Source organism: Canis lupus, chromosome 22 (genome assembly GCF_048164855.1).
Source record: "Canis lupus baileyi chromosome 22, mCanLup2.hap1, whole genome shotgun sequence".
Classification (NCBI taxonomy): Eukaryota; Metazoa; Chordata; class Mammalia; order Carnivora; family Canidae; genus Canis; species Canis lupus.
This window is the reverse complement of record NC_132859.1, coordinates 41,404,940-41,425,397: the sequence shown is the minus strand read 5'-3', so window position 1 is coordinate 41,425,397 and position 20,458 is coordinate 41,404,940. Positions and strand designations below refer to the sequence as shown.

The 20,458-nt window shown below is 48.1% G+C and overlaps 1 protein-coding gene and 1 long non-coding RNA gene across 7 annotated transcripts in view; one reads left to right on the top strand and one right to left on the bottom strand.

Moving 5' to 3' along the window:
* Nucleotides 1-826: 826 nt before the first annotated feature.
* Nucleotides 827-20,458, top strand: part of TRAK1 (trafficking kinesin protein 1) — a 181,810-nt gene continuing 162,178 nt past the window's right edge. Inside the window, exon 1 of one of the 2 annotated variants that reach the window (XM_072793212.1) lies at nucleotides 827-984. The gene's annotated coding sequence lies outside the window, so the exon portion shown is untranslated. Of the gene's footprint in view, nucleotides 985-13,606; nucleotides 14,069-20,458 lie in introns of those variants that run through there. The other variant, XM_072793213.1, reaches the window with a different exon arrangement.
* On the bottom strand, nucleotides 1,292-19,058 carry LOC140614205 (uncharacterized). 5 transcript variants are annotated; one of them, XR_012015111.1, is made up of 5 exons: nucleotides 18,884-19,053; nucleotides 16,507-16,740; nucleotides 13,145-13,226; nucleotides 8,929-9,075; nucleotides 7,812-8,067 (listed from the first exon to the last, which is right to left on the bottom strand). It is a non-coding gene; the product is annotated as an uncharacterized lncRNA (long non-coding RNA). The 5 variants fall into 5 exon arrangements; XR_012015109.1 differs by lacking the exon at nucleotides 7,812-8,067 and adding an exon at nucleotides 8,202-8,437 and having other exon boundaries at nucleotides 8,929-12,418; nucleotides 18,884-19,058; XR_012015108.1 differs by lacking the exon at nucleotides 7,812-8,067 and adding an exon at nucleotides 8,202-8,437.

Sequence of the window (20,458 nt, the reverse complement as noted above, 5' to 3'; positions counted from 1 at the left end):
TGGCATTTTTTCAGACGGTCCATCCACAAGCCCCCCTCGCCCCCGCCCCCGCCCCCCGCTCTGTCCTCCCCCAGCTTAAGCCTCAGGGTTGCTTTCCTAGACTTCCGAGCTGCAGGAAAGCCTGGCCTTCGTTGCTTTAGTGGCCAACGGTGCACGCGAGAGTCCCGTGTGCCCCTCAGACTGACCCTAGGCGCGCGCCGAAAGGCGCCCGAGTTCAGTGAGCGCGCGGGGCGGGGCGGGGCGCGGCGGGGGCGGCGGGGGCGGCAGTTCCCCCACCGAGCACTGCGCCGGGTTCCTCTCCGAGCCCCGCGGCGCAGGTGCAAGCGCACGGCGGGCCTCCGGCAGCGGCTCGCTGCGCCCCGGGCGCGCTCCGTCGGGCGAGCATCCCGGAGGGCGGCTCGCAGGTGGCGGCGCGGGCCGGCGCGCGGGCGGGGCCGGGCAAGGGGAGGGCTCGGCGCGCGTCGGGCGGTGACGGCAGCGCGGAGGGGAGGCGCGAGCCGCCCGCCCGCGGGGGAGCCATGGCGAGAGGCCGCGCCGCGGCGCCCGCATCAGTGCCCCGGTCCGCAGCAGCGCCCCCGCCCGCCGCCCCGGGGCCCGCGCCGTCGCCGTCCCCCCGCGCCCCGAGCCCGTGACGCCCGCGCGCCGCGAGCGAGGCGCCCCCGCGAGAGGGGCCGCGCGGGAGGGAGCGCGGGGCAGCCGGAGCACCCCACGACCCCCGCGCCCCGGAGCCGCGGACCCCGAGCCCGCGAGCGCCAGGTCGGCGGCGGGCGGCGGGAGGAGGGGGCGCCGGAGCCGGGGCCGGAGCCGGGGCCGGAGCCGGAGCCCGCCGCGTGCGCCCCGGTGCCGCCCGGCCGCCTGCTGCGGAGGGAAGCGGAGCCGCCGGGCGGCCGGGGCCCGGCCGAGGACAGCGAAGCGGAGGCAGCCAGCGGAGCCGGGCGCCCGGGAGCCCCGCGCGGGAGGCCCCCGGGGCCGCGCCTGCTCGGGGTAAGACCGGGGTCCGCGCCTCCGGCCCGCGGACGGGGAGGGAGGGACACGCGTGTTCGCGGAGCGTGGGCGCGTGATGCGGCGGCGGCGGGGGGGGGGCGGCCTCCGGGCCCCCGAGCGGGGAGGAGCCCTCCGGCGTGCACCTGGGGGAGCCCCGCGCGGGGCGCGCCGCGTGGCCTGGATTGCGGGCTCCGACCTTCAGGGAGCCCCGGGCCCCGCTCACCCGCGCAACTCATGTGAGTCACATCTTCTGAGCGTGTCTGGGACCCCGACCGGTGCCTTTTAGGAACCTTCCTTTCCATTTTGAGAGTTAACAAGTTTACTTCTGTCACTTTTTTTAAATCCCTTCCGAATCGCCAAGGTCAGCCTCCTGCAGGTAAAAACAAATGAAAGGAAACGTGGTCTCTTCTTTTGTAAAGTTGGGTTAAGGGAAGCACAGGTCAAGAGCCCAGCTGCTTCTGGGGCAGGCGCTGGGTGCACACCGGCGGGTCAGCCTCTGTGTTTGAAGCCCTTCCTTCCCCGCACTTGCTCAGAGACTGAAATCAGCGTTCACTTTGAGCGTCTCCCAAGTATGAGTGTCTAGGCCTCTGACTTCTTCTGTAAAAAGTTGTTTTCTGATATTTTTCACTAGGACTTAATTGCATCAAAGAAATGTGTAAACGTCGTCTGGCAGGATGGGTACCCTTTCCTACAGCATCTTTTGTTTGTGGCAGCGAGTGATAGGGAAGCAAGCTAAGAACTTGCTTGGGAACAGGGTCCTTTTCAGTTTCCAGCAGAGAGGGAGGTGGCCTGACTGAGCAATTGCCAGCCCTGAGCAGTCTGCACGGCGGAGGGTCTCCCCACGTCCAGGGAAGGATGACAGGCAGGGAGTTTGCCTGGCAGGTTCAGAGTTGGACCTGGAGTGACAGATGGCACCTTTCTCTCTCTGTTGGTCTGGAAAGATCACACTTGTGTGCCCTTTGATATCTGACCCCAGTTGTATCACAGGGGTGCCCAGACTGAGCCATCCGGGGAACTGAGCAGGGCTCGGGGTGCTGAACTGGGTTAGAAAGCCCATGTCCATGTACAGCAGCTTTGGCAAGACTTGGGTCTCAGCTTGGCCCCAGCATGAGCCGGTTCCTGTTTGACTCCCTTGAGGCCTGTGAGATTTGGTTTCCCATCCCCAGCTCTTCCTGGAGGGTGTCTCTACCCTGGCTGTGTTGCTGATGTTCCTTCTGAAAAGGACACAGGCCTTTTTTTTTTTTTTTTTAATATTTATTTATTTATTAGAGAGTGCACGCACACACGCATGTGTGAGAGCATGGGAGGGGGGTGCAGAGGGTGGGGGAAAGAGAATCTTCAAGCAGATTTCCCACTGAGCACTGAGCCCTATCCAAGCTGGATCCCAGGCAGGACTGGGAGACCATGACCTGAGCCTAAATCAAGAGTTGGCTGTTCAATCGACTGAGACACCCAGCGCTCCAGGTCACAGGCCTTTGAGTGGGAAACCTGGATTCAAATTCCAGTTCCTCTCTCTTTATTGGCTTTGTGACCTTGGGCCCTTCCTTAACCTCTCTGACCTGGGTTTCCCCTCTCTGGGATTGCCTGCCACTCTGGAGCAAACAGACCTCATTGGATTCTTACAAGGCTTAAAAAGTGTTTTAAATGAAAGTGTTTGTAAAAGTTTGGCTATAGGATAGGGGAGGGTTTTCAGGTCTCATTCCAGCAGGACTAGGTGTGTGAAAGGTAACCTTTTTACTAGGTAACCTTTTTCAGCCCTGACAGGGATAATAAAGCAGATATTATAATACTAATTATTAATCTTTCTTACAAGTTTGCTGTGAAGGTCAAATCAGATCAGGTGAAGGGGCTTAGAGGGGCACCTGGGTGGTTCAGTCAATTAAGTGACTGACTCTTGATTTTGGCTCAGGGTCATGAGTTTGAGCCCCACAGCAGCCTCTGCGATGGGCTAGAGCCTGCTTAAGATTCTCCTTCTCGGGATCCCTGGGTGGCTCAGTGGTTTAGCGCCTGCCTTCAGCCTAGGGTGTGATGATGGGGTCCCGGGATCAAGTCCCACGTTGGGCTCCCTGCATGGAGCCTGCTTCTCCCTCCGCCTTTGTCTCTGCCTCTCTCTCTCTGTGTCTCTCATGAATAATTAAATAAAATCTTAAAAAAAGATTCTCCCTCTGTTCCCCCTCCCCAAGAGGGCTTTGAAAATAAGAGAGCAATATTTGCATTGAAAGCAGTTACTAAACTTTCAGTTTCCAAACCAACAGCACCTGACTGGCATTTGATGTGGACTCTCTTCTAGTCATTGCTCTGAGCCCTAGCCTCTGATCTTACACACAGTAGGTCTCTGTAATCACTAGATGACTCTTGAGCTGACCATCTCACATAGGTTCTTAGATTTTATTTTTCAGTCTACGGTGTCTTTTGTCTAGAGATACACTGCTGAATGGGCCTTCTGGTTCCTTCCCCTCCCACCCCTGTTTTTTGGAACAAATGCTACCCATTCTGACTTGCCTCGTTATTAGGTGTATCCAAATGGAGGCCACGTCAGTGCTGAAGAATTCAACGTTTTAGTGAAGAGATAGTAACTACTAGCCTATGTGTAAATCTGGATGCCTCTAAGCTACATATAATGCCAGTGATGTGCAGCTGGCTTAAATGCTTTGACATGTTTTATGGAGGGACCTGTGGCTTTATCATTCACTGAGAAGCTCATTTAATTATGTGTTTGTTAGGAGTGCACGTGAGGTGGAAGAGGGTGACACACAGGTGGCACACATCCTTGTTTGAGCTTCTGGTTCTCCATTTGAGGAAGGGCTGCTCCCAGCTTCTCCTGGTTTGTGGGAGGAGGGCTGTAAATCTCTTTGAGGACTAGCACATAGCAGTGACTTCTCCTGGCAGCTCCTCGCAGCCATGTCTCAAGCTGTAAAGTGGATTATATTGATGCTTCTTAAACCTGCCCCCAAATCTTCAGGTCAGAGGAATCTGTTTCAGTGTGTGTTCAGCGATTCCTTTGATGGAGACTAGAAGGCAGGATCCATCTGTTTGTTTTAATATAAAAATGCTTTAAATTGTTGTCTGGATTAAAAAAGCACTCAAGGATGATGCACCTTATTTTCCCTGAGGCTCTCGTGGTTTCCTGCAGCAAAAGTATATGTACGCCGATTTGGAAATCTTGGAGCTGGATTATTTCTAGGGGCTCTGCTAGTTCCAGACTTCATGATATGTGAGGACTTTTGAAAGCAGAAAGTCCTCTCCGAGATGGATTTTTATTAACAGCTGAAGAGGGTGCTCCAATATCCAAGGGTATGTTAGGGATCAAAGAACCACCAGAGTATAAATTATCTGGATTTTGAACGTTAAGCAGGACCATGCTCTTGAGTATTCAGGGGACTTTGAGATCGTTTTTTACCCCCAAGAATTTGTTGAAGATAACTGTGAACTTGTGGATAAAGTGGTTTGACTTTTTCTGAAAAGTATCCCCTGTAGCATACCATTCAGAACACTTCATTCTTTATTGTACTTCTCCTCAGTGACTAGACTTAGTTCCTAGATAGTGAGATTATGTTGATTAAAGATGTGGTCTCCTGAATTATGTTCACACAGAATGTTTATTAGCAAATCCTACATTGGATTGCATAGATACAGGTTTGTATGTGTCATTTAAAATGGGTATTAATTAGAATAAGGGTAAGGATTTTGATTTTTCTTCTCCAGGTTTAGAGAGAAAAAGCATCTTTACACACGAAGAGCCCTGGGATTTTTGAGGTTCTCTATCGGTTCCTCTGGTGGTTTTGGTAAAATCAAGAAGTCCTTCCAGGCAGTTCTTCACATCAGTGGTGTATGCTGTGGGCCTAGATTTTTTTGATGGTAACATTCCATAAGCTCTCACTTTTCAAGTTTTGCAAAAAAGTAAAGAAGGCAGGATCTAGTATAGGCTTGTCTCCTTTTATTATGCTCCTTATCAAATAATTTCCAGTTGCAGATTTGGTCAAACATCAACCGTCTCCCTAAAATGTTAGAATAGGTTTGGCTTCACTTGTGTTAGCGGATCATGAATTTGAACCAGGGGGAGCAGGTGGGCAATGAGTGCAGAAGCCACCATTGAAGTTGTTGGAAGATCTTTAGAAAATTTTTCCTGGGGAAGTGGGGAGGAAAAACTTCATTTTTGCTATTTATGCCAAAGGGGACCGAGAGTCCAGGTTCATGGTGGGACCACTTGGCCTGAGTGGAGGTGAATGATGCTCATGAGACAAAGATCCCAGTGGTGCTCTTTGTGCCTGACTTTTGCTCCCTGCTGTCCTGGCTCCAGCTAGTTGCAGGAGTGTAAGGATTCACTACCCAACCTGTGGCAGGTGGGCCTGTAGCCTGTCAGCATTACCTGGGAGCTTGTTAGACTTGCAGAACCGCAGACCCTGACTTGCTAAATGTGAATCTGCATTTTATTATTTTATTTTATTTTTTATTTTTAAGTAGGCTCCACGACTGAGAGATCATGATCTGAGCTAAGATCAAAAGTCTGATCTTAACAACTAAGCCACCCAGGTGCCCCAGAATCTCCATTTTAAACATATCTCCAGGTGGTATTGATGCCCAGAGACCTCTTCACCTCCTCGTGGTTCCCCAGAATGTTCTTTCCCCACACACAAGGCCAGACTTTGCATATGGTGTGAAGAACAAGTGGCCAGTACACACTTGTTCCCTGCCCCACTTGGGACAGTTGATGCTCAAAGCTGGATTCCACCGTTAGTCCTCTCCTGAAAGGAAAGAGACTGGGGTTTCTCAGAAGTTTGCTGAACCCAATCCTTCCCCATGGGGGGACAAGGCAAACTGCTATTCTCTATCAGTAGTGAAGAAAAGCAGTCCTAGATGTGTTCAGTTATTAACCCTCCCTACCACAACCCACACCTAGAACATTGGGTGACGTTTCAAATTCTTAAAAATACACCAAAACAGGGAATAGGTGGTTCTCCCTAAGCTCTAGCCATATAGTTGAACTAACTCTCCACACATTTATCTCCATTTTTGTTGAGCAGATTGGAAGTACCAAGTCATATGCATAGGACATGACTAGACAAGGTGGAAACTAGAGAGAAGGTAGGTGGATCTGACCCCCAGTGTATAGATAGCCTTTCTCACCCACCCTTCTTCCCTCCTGCCTTCCTAGCAGGTACAGAGCTCTTGGCCCAGGGTGGTCTTCTTGTAATTGCACATAGGGATGGGTGCAGGGAAGCTGCCTTTACAAAATTCTTCTTTTCTTGCCCATGAAGTGCCCAAGATCCCAGTCTGAGAGATGAAATTGCTAATATACTGATCAGCTTCTATTCTTTTTAAAAAGTTGTGGTATAATCTATACAGCAAAATTTGCCATGTTAGCCATTTTTCAGTGTACAGGTTTGTGACATTAAACACATTCACATTGTTGTGCCAATACCACCTTCATCTGTCCCCAGAACTTTTTCATCTTCCCTAGCTACCAGGCTATACCCATTAAACTCCAACTCCCTATGCCCCCATCCCTCTAGCTTTGGGGCAACCATTCTAAATTCTGTCTCTATAAATTTACCGTTCCAGGTACCTCATATAAGAGGGATTGTACTGTTTTTTTTTTTTTTTAATTATTTATTTATGATAGTCAGAGAGAGAGAGAGAGAGAGAGAGGCAGAGACACAGGCAGAGGGAGAAGCAGGCTCCATGCACCGGGAGCCGACGTGGGATTCGATCCTGGGTCTCCAGGATCGCGCCCTGGGCCAAAGGCAGGCGCCAAACCGCTGCGCCACCCAGGGATCCCTGTTTTGGTTTTTTTATCTGGCTTTTCTTACGTATCTTCCGGGTTCATCCTTGTTGTATCATGTACCAAAATTTCCGTCCATTTAAGCCTGAATAGTATTCCATTTTGTGTATGTGCTACATTTTGTTTATCCATTTATCCATCTTTGGACACTTGTGTTGCTTCCACCTTTTTGGCTGTTGTGAATAATGCTGCTCTGAATGTGGGTGTACAGCTATCTGCTTGAGTCCTTGCTTTTACCTTCTTTTGGGTGCATACCCACAAATGGAATTGCTGGATCCTGTGGTAATTCTGTTTAATTTTTGAGGAAGAGCCATACCATTTTTCTGAATGGCTGAGCCACTTTATTTTCCTACCAGGAACATACAGGTGTTCCAATTTATCCACATTCTCACCAACACTTCTGAGTTTTTGTTCTTTCTTTCTTTGATAATAGCCATCCTAATAGGTGTGATGTGGTTCTTTCTTTCTTGCTTTCTTTCCTTCTTTCAAGATTTTATTTATTTATTTGAGAGAGAGAGACAAGTCATGAGTGTTGGGAGGGGTAGAGGGAGAAGCAGACTCCCGCTGAGTAGGGAGCCTGATGCGGGACTCGATCCCAAGACCCTGATATCATGACGTGAGCTGAAGACAGATGCTTAACCAACTGAGCCCGCCAGACAGCCCTGATGTGGTTATTTCTTTTGAGTTGCTTTTCTTTATTCTGATATTCTCCCAACACTAGCCACAGTCTTTGTCTGGCTTGGAGCTGTGGAGAATTCCTAAAAAGTGGGACTCTTACTTCAGTCCTTGCTCCTGATTTCTGTTTTACTCTGTAGGCATCATATTGAATTTACTTACTAAGTGTGGTGAGACTCAGATTAATAAGGTTTCTAGGAGCTGCTAGTGTTTTCGAGTCTGTGACTTGATGGTCTTTCCTTTCATGCTTCCCTCTCCTTTTTTATTTTGAATGGGAATTTGGGTGTGTGAGTTGGGGGAGTCAGGAGGACAATAGTGTAAAGGCAATTCTGAGTCCAGGATTCTTTTTTTTTTTTTTTTTTTTAAACATGTTTTATTTATTCATGAGAGAGGCAGGGCCTGACGCAGGACTCGATTCCAGGACCCTGGCATCACGACCTGAGCCGAAGGCAGACACTTAACCTGATCCACCCAGGCGTCCCTGAGTCCAGGGTTCTAAGAATAAATTTGGTTTGCCCATTGGCCCTTGGCTCCGAGTGGAGGTGTTTGGCAGGCTTGCATTTGCAGAAATCTGGCAACACAGTTGTCACGCCTGAGGGCCTTGCCTACATTGCAGAATTTCAAACCTGGGAAGAATATCAGAGATTTATTTAAACTCAAGTGTCAGGCAGATTCTTGTCATGGTACATGGTTGGAATTGATGAACTTTGTGCCAAGGGATTAAAAATATGAACCAACCAACAAAAAACCAAACGTATGATTCAGGAATAGCAACCTAATGATTTTGAGGGAAGATGGGGAGAAGGAAAATGAGCAATTTGTTACACACATGAGTCACTGGTGTTGTGTCTGTGAGTGTTCCAGTTGGACGCAGAATTTTTGAGACAATTGGTTTACTGGCTTTGGTAGTAGGGAAGAAAACAGTGTCATCCAGACGGTGGGTATTCCATTTCAACCTTTGCATCTAGAAGATGTTTTTAAATGAAAGGATGGATCCTTTGGAAATTGTACAGTTTTGCTTTACATGCTTAAGTGGGACATAGACTTATTCCATTCACTTGTTAAAAAATAAAATCCTTCAGATTTACCAATTTGTAGGGATAAACTGTAGCATGCTATTGATAGGTTTAAAGCCATGTTCTTTTTTTCCCCCTTTAAGATGGATGCTTTCCCAGGGTTAGAGGTGTTGAACCTGGTAAAAACTCCTGTTTATAGCAGTCAATTCTGAATCATTACCTTGTATGATAACCTCATATGGTTATTAAAGGGATTGCGTGAGTTAATGTGTATGTGTGGCTCACAGTAAACATTTTGTGTTAGCCATTATTATTGTTTTGAACTCCTTATGACGTGTTCATCCACAAATAATTTCAGAGCATGTCCCCTGTGCCATGCCCCAGGGGTATGTGTTGCCCTTTGTCCTTATGGTCCTCACAGGAAGAGCCCCCATGACTTGAGGGAGTGATGTGGCTGCAGATTTTGCTCACCTGGCAATGAACTTCCCTTCTTTAGCTTTGAGGAGAAATGGTTCACTCGCAAGGATCCCAAAGCATCAGAGAAATCCCTTGGGACTTGACATTTCCAAAGTCTCTGTTGGAAGGAGTATGGTGTGAAGTATTTGAGAAAATATCTTTCTGTGTGAGAAGACAAGCAGAACATTCTTACTATTATAACAGATAAAAGGTATGACAAGCAAATCACTGGGAAAATAGGCTATGAACTGTTGACTGACGCAGTAGGTGTGTTTATGCTGTACTTGGATGATAGGAAAATGGTTTGTATTAAAAGAGATTGTAAGAGGAGTACATAGCAACTGTTGAATGTTAGCTTGAAAAACTTTTAGTTAAGTCTCTTGATAGTAGAAAAGATACTCCTATAGAAGAGAACAAAGAATAAAGAAGAGAGTTTGGCTATTTTATCACCAGCCTTTTATCCTTTTTGGTAATTCTTTATGGTATCCTGATTGAAGAGGCCACATGGCAGAGGATTCAGCACAATCAAATGTGAGGATTTCCCTCACAGACTCAGAAGTTGCAGGCACATTTGTTCAGTAGGGCAGAGCAGGGATGCAGTATGGAGACTGAAGAGAAGACCATGGCAGGGCCCAGGTGTCATGAGGGGACGCGGCCATCTTCCCTCCTCAAGCATGCTCAGGCAGGTGTGTGGTCCCAAGCCCTACCAACCACCGGAATGACAGACCTTCATTGGAGCTCTGGCTTGGCTACACATGAGAGGGGGTGATGGCTGCGGCTGGGTGGCCAGTGATAGTCTGGATAAAGTGGATTCCTTTGGGCGACCTTGAGGAGATGTGGCTTGCTCTTTGAAGAGATGGTGGTAAAGTTAGGGAGGGCTGGCCTCAAGGATGAGGCTGAGATTTTTGAGTTGCTTCAATCAATTGTGATAACTCAGTTGTACAAGGGTTAGGATATGCAGGATCCTGTTTTGGATGTCCTGGGTTTGATGTGTTTGTGAGATTTCCTAGTGGAGGCGTTTAGGGCAATGGAACATCTGGGCCTGAGGCTTAGAAGGGAGATCTGTGTGTGAGGGGAGGGTGTCGGGACCATCCCCGAATAGACAGCAGTAATGTCATGTGAAGGAGAACTCCCAGAGGTCGCCGGAGGAGATGAGAAGTGCTGGGGGAAGAGAGTGTTCCTGCAGGGAGGAATGAGGTTCATGGGGCCTCTCTGCTGTGATAGGTCAAATAAGATAACAGCTAAAATATTCTTTGGGTTTATTTATACTTAGTTGGCATGCAAATATTTGTAGAATTGTATCAGGAGATGCTGGCTTAGCCTGTAATCATAGTAACATGTTGACTGTGAGGATTCTTGCGGCCTTCAGAAACATTTGCAGGTTTCTGTGCCAAGTATCATGTGTGCTTATCTCAGGGGTGTCTGTATTTAATGAATTTCTGAAATTAGTGAGCTCAGAATTAAAGATTTTACTGCACTTTCTTGAGAATCTTATGTTTGTAACTTGAGGTTTTACATTTTGTACTATTGGAGCTGTGGAGTCATGGTAAAATTGGAGGGAGTTAGAAATTGCTTATTTTAGCCAAGGTGACTTCTGCAGCCCCATCACAATGGATCAAATAAGCAATTAGCAATACTTACCACTGGGGAAGATGTGGACCAGGTGGAAGCCTCATGCATCATACACAAACAACAACCACTTGGAAGATTGGCAATATTCCCTAAAGCTGACCATATACATTATGATCCCAAGATTCACTCCTGGACATATATTCAACAGAAACGTGTGCTGTCTTCTTAGTAGCAGCTTTACTCATGTCAGCCCCCAGGTGGAGAAACCCAGATATCTATTAACAAAATCGTGCTTTTTCCATACAATGGAATACTACTCAACAATTTAAAAAGGAATGAATTATTGACATGCAACAAACAGATGAATGTTACAGATAAAACATTAAGGTGAAGAGACCAGACAAGGAAGTATACTCCATAGGATTCTGTGTTCAAGAAGTTCACATACAGGTAAAACTATCATATTATAAGGGTGAGAAGAGCAGAGTTTACCTACAAGGAGGTATTGACGATGCAAGGTGGGTCTATAAGGAAAAACTAACGGCGCTGGATGCATAAGACAATGAAAAATTCTAGTTAATTTGGCAACTATTTTAATGCAACATGAAGTAAGATAATTGTTCTACAGAATGTAACAGTGCCCTAACCTGTGGTTTTCATCCCATTGCCTTCCCCCACTCCACATCCATGGATCCATTTGGAACATATGCACCCCTAGTACCTGGGCCTTAAGGCCGCTGTTGTCCAGTCTTTAGGGTAGTTAATGAAGCCTGGGTGTTTACTCATTTTCCTTGGTTCATGAAGGGTGTGGTGTTATTACTGTGGCCCAGGGCCAGGCCTCGGGTGATGTGATAGAGGTAATTACCTTTCTCAGGTCCATAATTTAAGTAATCAAGAGAAATAATATTTTAGTGCAGAATTTCTTAAAAAAAAAAAAAGCGCAAAGAAATCTATGATGAACAAAGCATCAATATTTGTAATAAAGACAGAATCGTTATTACTGATTTTTCCTCTTGCCTCATGCTCCCATGTGGCCTGGCAGGGCACATCATGGGCCTGAAGATGGAGCAGGAGGAGTGTGAGGTTTGAGAACCATAGTCTTGGCCTGGATGTCTGATTCAAGAGAATAAAAAGTGAAAAGGCAGGTTGATAAAAACTGAATGGCAGTTGATTCTGTTCATGCTTTTCAGTGTTTTGTGAATGGAAACTTGTGACTTGGAAAGGATTCTTCTCAGTATATTAAACATTCTGACAAGAGGGTATAATGTATAAAAGCACTTAGGATGGTCCTTCAGAGACTGTCATTGTTCTTTTAAGTTTTTGTGAATTTTGTAGTGTTAACTTATGGCAAGAGTGGCTTGATGTTCTAAATCAAAACAGGAAATTGTCAAGGCTCAGATAATTTGTGGCATTAATGAGATATAAAACATTGTCTTTGGAATCCCTGGGTGGCGCAGCGGTTTGGCGCCTGCCTTTGGCCCAGGGCGCGATCCTGGAGACCCGGGATCGAATCCCACGTCGGGCTCCCGGTGCATGGAGCCTGCTTCTCCCTCTGCCTGTGTCTCTGCCTCTCTCTCTCTCTCTCTCTCTCTCTCTATGTGACTATCATAAATAAATAAAAAAAATTAAAAAAAAAAAACATTGTCTTTTAGTGTGTAGCAGTCTTTAATAGTAGAAAAATTCATTATTACCCACCTTTTAGCTAATCATGTGATTGCTATTGATATAATTCCCTCATAGGCAGGGTGGAATCTAATAATTTGCTAGCCTCCATACTGCTTGCTTACAAACACATCCATGCTATTGTATGTTCCCGAGCATGGTTTCTGAAATGTGGCCTCCTTTTTGTCTTTTTCTGGTGAAAAAGGCCCATGCATCATGTCCATTTGGCTCTTCTTTGTGATCAGGATGTGTTGCCTGGACTGAGAAAGAGCTGGGGGGGGGGGGGGGCGGGGCGGGGGGTCCCAGATATTTCAGCACCTCTTCCAATTGCTATGGATACGGTATCAGTGTCAACTGTCCCCTCAGAAGCTGAAATGCTTGTCCTTCCTGATGCTAAGGTATAGGTTCTTCCAAGTATTAGAGGACTTTTCAAAGTGTCTTATATGGGAATTACTTTCAAAAAATTACACCGAAGACGGTTAAAAATTCCCCGCCTTGAAAAGCTCACTTCTTTGTTCACATTCTCCCCGCCCCCTTGCCAATTTTGCTGGGCATAGTTTTCTCCTAGCAACACGCAGTGGTCAGTGGGAAAGTCAAGCTGGCTGAGAGCCTCCCTGCCAGGGACCATCTTCCCCAGTCACTAGGGCACCTGCAGGGGCCTGTGCCCTGTACCCTGGCAGCATGGCACACCTGTGATGGCACACTGGACTTTCTTTGGGTCTGTAAAAGTTTATCATTAGGAATCTGTTGCTTTGGGGCACCTGGGTGGCTCAGTTGGTTGAGCATCTGCCTTTGGCTTGGGACATGATCCTGGAGTCCTGGGATCCAGCCTCACATCCAGGTGGGGCTCCTTGTTCAGCGGGGAGCCTGCTTCTCTCTCTCTCTCTCTCTCTCTTTCTCTCTCTCTCTCTCTCTTCCCCCCTCTCCCCACTTGTGCTCTCTCTCAGATAAATATAATCCTTTTTTTAAAAAAGAGTTCTATTGCTTTAATACATACTGGGTTGTTGAGGTCTCTTCTTTCCTCTTGTGTTAGTTTTAGTAGGCTGTGTACTTCACGGACTGGATCTGTGTCACCCGAGCTGTTGAATTTATTGGCATAATCATTATCCTTTCAATTATTGAGAAGATTTGTAGTGGTGGCCTATCTTTTGTTTCCGATCTGCGCCTCGGGCGTTAAGGTCTCCGTGCAAAGGAAGGGCTGGATCAGGGTAGCTGAGCTCAGGGCAGCGCGGGGGGTGGTTTCAGGGAGCGGCGGGGCAGGAAGGGGAAGGGGAAGGGGGGGAAGGCGGGGAGGGAGCCGGGGGAGAGCTGGGGCCCGGCCGGGCTGGCGGCCTCCTCTCCGGGGAGGAGCTGCCGGGGAAGGAGCGGTCACGTGGGCGGTGAGCTCATTAGGCTGGGGACACCAGCTGTGCTATTATTAGGGCTTTTAAAGTCCGTGGCAGATGTTCTTAGGCGGAGTTCCAGCCTCGTTCGCTTCCCACATATGGCCTAATACAGTACATGGAAAAGGAGCCACTCGCTAACCAATAGCTTTTCCATGAAACACATCACTCCTTCCCCCCCTGAACTTTTTTCCTTCTCTTTCTCTCTCCCTTTGTGCCTTTTTTTTTCTCTCCCTCTCGTTCCTTATCTTTTTCTTGCCCTTTGTGTGTGTTTTCTGTTTCTTGTCTCTGTCCTTTGTCCTCCTCTCGCTCCCTGCTGTTTGCCTCTGTCTGTCTGTCTGTCTCTTTCTGCCCTGTTCCCGCTCCCCCCAGCCCTCTCCCTGTCCCTCCCTCTGGTACTTCCTTCTTTTCTGCGTGGAGGCCCTGGTAGTTAAACCCAGTGTGGGACTAGGGCAGGACAGAGTGGCCCGAGAAGAAAGTTTGCCCATTTTAGATTAGAAGTGAGCCTCGGCGTTTCCTAGAAAGTGTAAGGAGCGCAGGTAAGTCCGAGGGTGAGGACGCTGGAGAGGGTCTGCTCCAGAGCCTGTCCCACAGCTGCACCTTCGCTTTGCTTCTCGGCTCCAGGGGCGCAGTAGTGGCCTTAGGGCCACTGTGGCCCGGACAGACTAAGGAGCCAGCCAGGGCACTGGTTACTAATGTCCATTTTTGCACACGGTTTGTGTGTGGGATCAGCTGACGACCTCCCACCACCATTGTCCTGGGTCCCCCTGACCAACTTTTATCAGGAAGCTTCGTGCAGCCCTTCCCTCGTCCCTCATTTTTATAGTAACCCGTCTCAGCTTGGAAACACAAGGTAGAATCAGTATCAAATCGACTTATGGTGCGGGGAGGGCACTGGGTGGGGGGGACTGAATCTCTACAGGGAATGTGCTGTTATGTACTAGGACTCTATGTTTATGCTTTAAAGCTCAAAGTGATGCAAGCTTCATTATAGAAGTTTCCTACTCTTTCTGAGCACTGATGTTTTGAGATATTACATTAATTTTGTAGCTACAACAAATTGATCCTATTTTAATTTCAAGAATAATGAAATAATACATAGATCAGTGTCCTATCTCACTCTAATCATGGCTACAACTGTCAGAAATAGATTTTAAGGAGAGCTTCTATAACCTTGGCATTTCTCTTCAAAGGAAAGTAAATGTAACTATTTTAGAAAGTACTTTTTTTTGGATTTTAAAAATTATTTTGTTCTGCAGAAAGTATTAAAAATAATAAGCCCAAAGCCAAACTGTAGAGTGAGATCAGCATGGGGAGAGAGTTACTGAGCTGGGCACCTCATTGTTCTTACTGGTTTCTCTGCTAATTTAGAGATTGGGAAATAAAACCAAGAATGGCCTTTTCTCACTTCCCTAACTTTATCTGAAGAAGGGGAATCATTAAGTAGGATTTTGCATGGTGCCCACTCCAGCTCTTGCAGACTGGTGGGGGCAGGTGCCGTGGCTCTAGCTGTGGGGCAACAGGGACAGGTGTATATATGTGCTGCATCTCATCGTGTTTGCTGAGTGGTTTACGCTTATTCCAGAAATGTGGTTGGTTCTGATTTCCTAGGTCTCGGGCAGGTAAGAGTCAGCTTCGGCTGGAGTCAGTGACTTGTTGGTAGGATGGGGAGCTGGAGATCTGGTTAGAAGAGTGATTGTAAGTATGTGTTGAGTGGCCTCCCTGGGCCAGGTACTGAGGTGTGACAGTAAATTAAACCAGGTCTGGGGGCAGGTGAGAGAGATGCAAATGAGTAGCAGGTGTAAGCTGTAATGCCAGGTAGTGACTAGGGGTGATGGGGACGGAGGGGTGACAGAGGGTGGAGTGTCTCTGAAGGCCTCCTTAGGAAGGTTATGGATGAGTAGAGACCCAATAATAGGATGAGCCATGGAAAATATATGAACACAGCATCCTCTCAGGCAGAGCATGGTCAGGACAGGCCTGTGTCCTACTGGCCTGCCTGGCTGTGGTCAGCAGTTGAGATTTTATTTTGAGTATGGTGGGAAGGAAGCTGCTGGAGGATGCTGAGCAGGGATGTGACATGAATGGATCTACTTTTTTTGCATGGGTTCCCCAGCTGCTGTGTGGAGAGCCAGAGTGTGGGAGTAGGGAGAGGGGGAAAGAGTTCTGTGTTGGTGCAGGCCCAGGCAGAGTGGTGCAGCTCCAGGCCAGGGTAAAGGATGTGATGTGTTGGGGTAGAGGCTCAGGACACCTGGCTGTGGATGTGAGGAGCTGCGGCAAGGAAGAGTTTAATGTGATGTCTTAGATTTCATATATTCTGAATGGAACTCTTAACACTGGAAAACGTTCACATAATTTAAAATTCCTGATGTTAAAAGCCATTCTATGTAATTTTTTGGTCAGGGGTTAGTCGGGACTGCTGGAGTTAAAGTTTGCCCAACATCTATGAAGTGAGTGGAGGCATCTTCGTCTTAAGCCTGAGCTAAAGGCCGAGAGGAAGGAGAAGGCTGTGTTCTTTCATAGCTCACAAGTTACGCTCTCCTTGGCAGGGGGAATGAGGTGAATCTCCGACTTCATCCCAAATCAAGGGGCATGAAGTAACTGTTGAACAGATTATGGAGAAGAAAAGGAACAGTGTGCTTCAGGGTAGAGCATCAGTAACAACTGATTATAGTAAACCATAGCGAATTGAATTTTCAACATTGAAAAAATCCTGAAGATTCTTCAAGTGATTCTGTAATATTTTCTTTGTGTACTTTGCCAGTTGGCTTAGTCTGTGTCTGGATACGGTGCCCTACTTGAACTTCACCATTTTAAAAATGCTTCTCTTATAAATTAGAGTGGGGTGATCTCAGGCACGTTGCCTGTTCCCTCACAGTGTGGACGATAGCATTTTCCCCCGGTGAGGATCAGAATTTCAAGGTTACAGAAATATTAAATAGCTAATCCCAGGTTTATCATTATCACTCTTGCTTACCTCATAATCTGAGATGATTTTTCTCCCTGGAAGGCCTGACCTTGAACCTTGGCACGGGGAGAAGATCCGACTTTGCCACAGCTCCTGGGAAGTGAGAGGATTCCGCTCTTTCACCTGCAGGGACTGGGTTAGGAATGCTGAGCAGCCTCCTTTGAAAAGCATGTGCTGAAGCTTCAAGCCCATCAGCCACTGAGGTTATCAATAAAGAATCTGGAAGGTGCATTCTCTTGGAATCTGAAATATTTAAGGACAGAAGATCTTGCTGCTTTCTGGTAGGGTATGGCAAGAATAATTGACACTCGAGCTGGGTTTATTTGGGATTGCAGTAGGTGAGGATGAGTTGGGCTTGCCTGGTTATTCCAGAAGGTGCTGCCATCTTGCATCTTGCTTACCATCTTGGTGGCCTCTCCTCCCTACTTTATCCACTGCCCTAGTCTTAGCCTGTGTAGCACAGAGGAGCTGCCTGTCACCCCATACTCATCATGGCTTGGCCATCTTGCCAAGTATGGTGTGAAGCCCCAGGATATTGCTCAAATTCACCTCCATGTGTCAACACTCAAGGGCTTCTTTCACACCTCTGAGCACTTCTCTTCTAGGCCTTTCCACTATGTCTTGTTGGCATCTGAATAAATAGATACCAATTTATTAGGAACCAAATTAATGCCAACGGCCATTTCCCTTATTATAAGACTTGTCCTATTTTACTTCTTCAAGTCTTTTCTATCACCCCAAGACTGTGGCACCAATATTTTTAACATCTCAAAACAAGTGTAGTAGGCTGCTGTCCTCCTTAAAATGAAACTCCATTGTCATTGAATTAAAACACTGGCTGCTTTGTTCGGAAATGTGGGAAGGAAGGGATTTTTCCTGTAGAATATCATCAAGTCAGCTCTTTCAGAAGTATAAATTCTGGGCTAGGGTTTCCTTAAAATATATTTCAGTGTTTGTTCTGGAACTATTGGCACATCACATTCTGGGCTCTTTTTAATGGGCTCTGGGTAATTACCGTGGCCTCCCATCTCAGCGAGTACAGTAAGCCATTCAGGAGGATAGCCAGTTGCTTATTAGCTGGCAGCTGATGGCCCCTGACCCCTCCTCCTTGGAGATGGTGTGAGGCACAATTAGAGAGCCCTTGCATGGGGATAAGTGATTGGTGAGGCATAAATAATGCAATCTACCCTGTCTCTCTGTGCGTATGGCGGGCTGAGCAGACTTATCTTTGGATGCCTGAACCTCATAATCTGGGTCCCACATGTTTAGGCTTTGTGACCTTGGTAAAGTTCTTAGCCAATAAGCCTCCGTTTTTCCATCTATAGAATAAGACTGGGGAGCATGATTGTGGGGATTCACTAAGATGAGGTATAGAAAGGTCTGGCTCTTTTTTGCTTGTTGGCAGCATGCAGCAGGCACTCAGCGAGGGGAGCTCTGAGATTCACTCTTTTGGGGTTCCTGACACTTCCGTATATTGTCCTCTCCTTCCACTCCCAGGCTCTCTGCCTCCATCATGGAAGACTGAGACATTTGGCTTCTGGTCATCTTCCCCTGATGATGCATCATTCGAGACTCTGATGACTCACCCAACACCTTGACCATCTCCTCTCCACTGGTGGCCTCTCCTCCCTACTTTATCCACTGCCCTAGTCTCAGCCTGGACTGGGTCTGTGTCATCTCCTGAAATTACCTGTCCCACCTCTGAAACCCTCAACATCACTACCCTGTTCTTTGAACTCCAGACTTTCTTGGCCTTTGCACACTTGTGTTGCCTCATCCAGGTTCCTGGCATCTCCCCCTCCACCCTGGCCTATGGTCACTGAGCACCTGTTGTCCTTCCTTTGGGCCACCCAGCAGAACTCTGTGCCTGCCTTCCGAGGGCTGCTGGAGAAGTTACAGAATCACCTGTCGGCCCGAGTGTTGACCCTGTAAAGCATCTTCAGCTGGGTCACAGGCTCTGCCTGCTTATTTGTAAATGTTTTTTTTTAAAGGTTTTATTTATTTATTTGTGAGAAACATAGAGAGGCAGAGACACAAGGCAGAGGGAGAAGCAGGCTCCCTGCAGGGAGCCCGATGTGGGACTTGATCCCGGTTCTCCAGAATCTCACCCTGAGCTGAAGGCAGATGCTCAACCACTGAGCCACCCAGGCCTCCCATGTTTGTGTATGTTTCTTGAGGTTTCTCTCTCTGCCTTGAGCCACCATGACTGTTCTTGACTTTCCATGGCTTTCCTAAACATCTTACCCCCGCCCAGGGTGAGCAGGAGCAAGCAGACTTGCTGCCTCCCAGCCTTCACGTCCAGATGTTGGCTCCTGGGAGTGAAGGAGGGACCCTCTTCCTGACTGAGGCGGATTTGTTTCAGCCAGTGGCTCCCATTCCCTCCTACCTCCACAGGAGTGACGCTTGGAAAACTAGTCCTTCTTTCTGTGTCTTCAGCCTCATGCTATCCCACTTCCTGGGACATACTCACCTCTCTCCCCTCTTTCTAGACCCCTGGTCTCTGCGGCCATTGCTCTTTCTTCCCCTTCACAGCCTGTCTCACTGAAATTGGCCCCTCCTCCCTTGCCCTGTTGCCCTCAGGCACCTGAGCCCATTATTCCATCACCAAGAGTGCTGAATTTGGTGCTAAGTCCAGGGCACACCCAGTCCTGGCAGTCTTGACCTTTGACATCACAGTCTCTGTACTCCCATTCTTTCTTTCTTGAAATACTCTATTCCCTGGGCTTCTCAAAAGCTGCTCCCTTCTGGCTTTCTTCCCACGCCTTCCACCACCCTGCCTTGTAGGCTACAGGCTCCTCTGCCACCATGTAGCCTTTGAGTGGTGGTGTGTGTCCTCAGGGTGTGTCACCTCAGCTGAGCACCTTGCCACTGGTGGTCACCATGCCTGTGGCCTCATTTGCCATTATTACCCAGATCTTGTCTGCTGAGCTCTTGGACCCATTTAGCTACCTACCTACCTACCCTACCTGCCTGCCCACTGCACATCTCCATTTTGGGATGCACAAACATGACCCCTGCTCATTACCACGGTCACTACTTGCTTGCCCTATCCCCCACCTCCTCCCTACCAAGAAAGGGGTCTGCCTGTGAGCCCAGTCACATGGAGGTTAGCACCGTTCCCAGCTGCTCGGGCTGGAACCTGGACCTTTCCCTGCCTCTCCATTTCTCTCACCCCTGCCCCTTCCCCTGGGTATCTGCCTCCTAGATCTTTCTGAATGCCCTCTGGGCTTGGCTGCTCTAATGTTTTCTCTACTCTGTCCCTAAGGTGACCTTTCCAAAGCATATGTCAGATCCTTTCACTTGCTTATAACCTGTCAACCCATTTGGGAACTCCCCATGGGGCCAAAGAGGCTGCTGCTGCCCCTCCTTCCCTTGCTAAAGCCCTTCAGGGCTTTTCAGTCCCCTCCCTGGGCCCTGCTTTCTCTTCCTCCTCCTGGACTTTGCTTGTGCTGTTAGCTCTGCCTGTAGAGCCTATACCCTGAACCCGCTCCCTGTGCAGCCTGCTCTGGCAGTTTGGCTAATTCCAGCTCGCTTTTTAGGTCTGATGGGAGGCTGGCAGTAGAAGCCTTTTCTGACCCCAGGTAACCCTTCTGTATCAGCACTTTTTCCCGGTGGCCTATCGCTGCTGATATTTTTGTCTGTGGCCCCTTGGAGGTAAAGAATGTCTGCGAGAGGCTCCCATTGGACAGTGGAGGGCATGCAGACATCTGTTCTGACAGGTCGCACTTGACCCAGAGGGCTGTTCTTGTCTGTGTATCATAAGGGGTAGAGCATTCTTCCCAGTGGTTTGCAGGTTCCACCAGGGCAGAGACTTTTGTTCAATTCATTTCTCCCAATGTTCCCAGTACTATGAGAGGTAGGCAGCAGTTCCTGGCACAGGGTAGGTTCTCAATAAATACCCAGTGACTGAGGAGCAGACGTGAGCCTTTCGATCTCGTTCAGTTTTCATGATGCAGGTTTA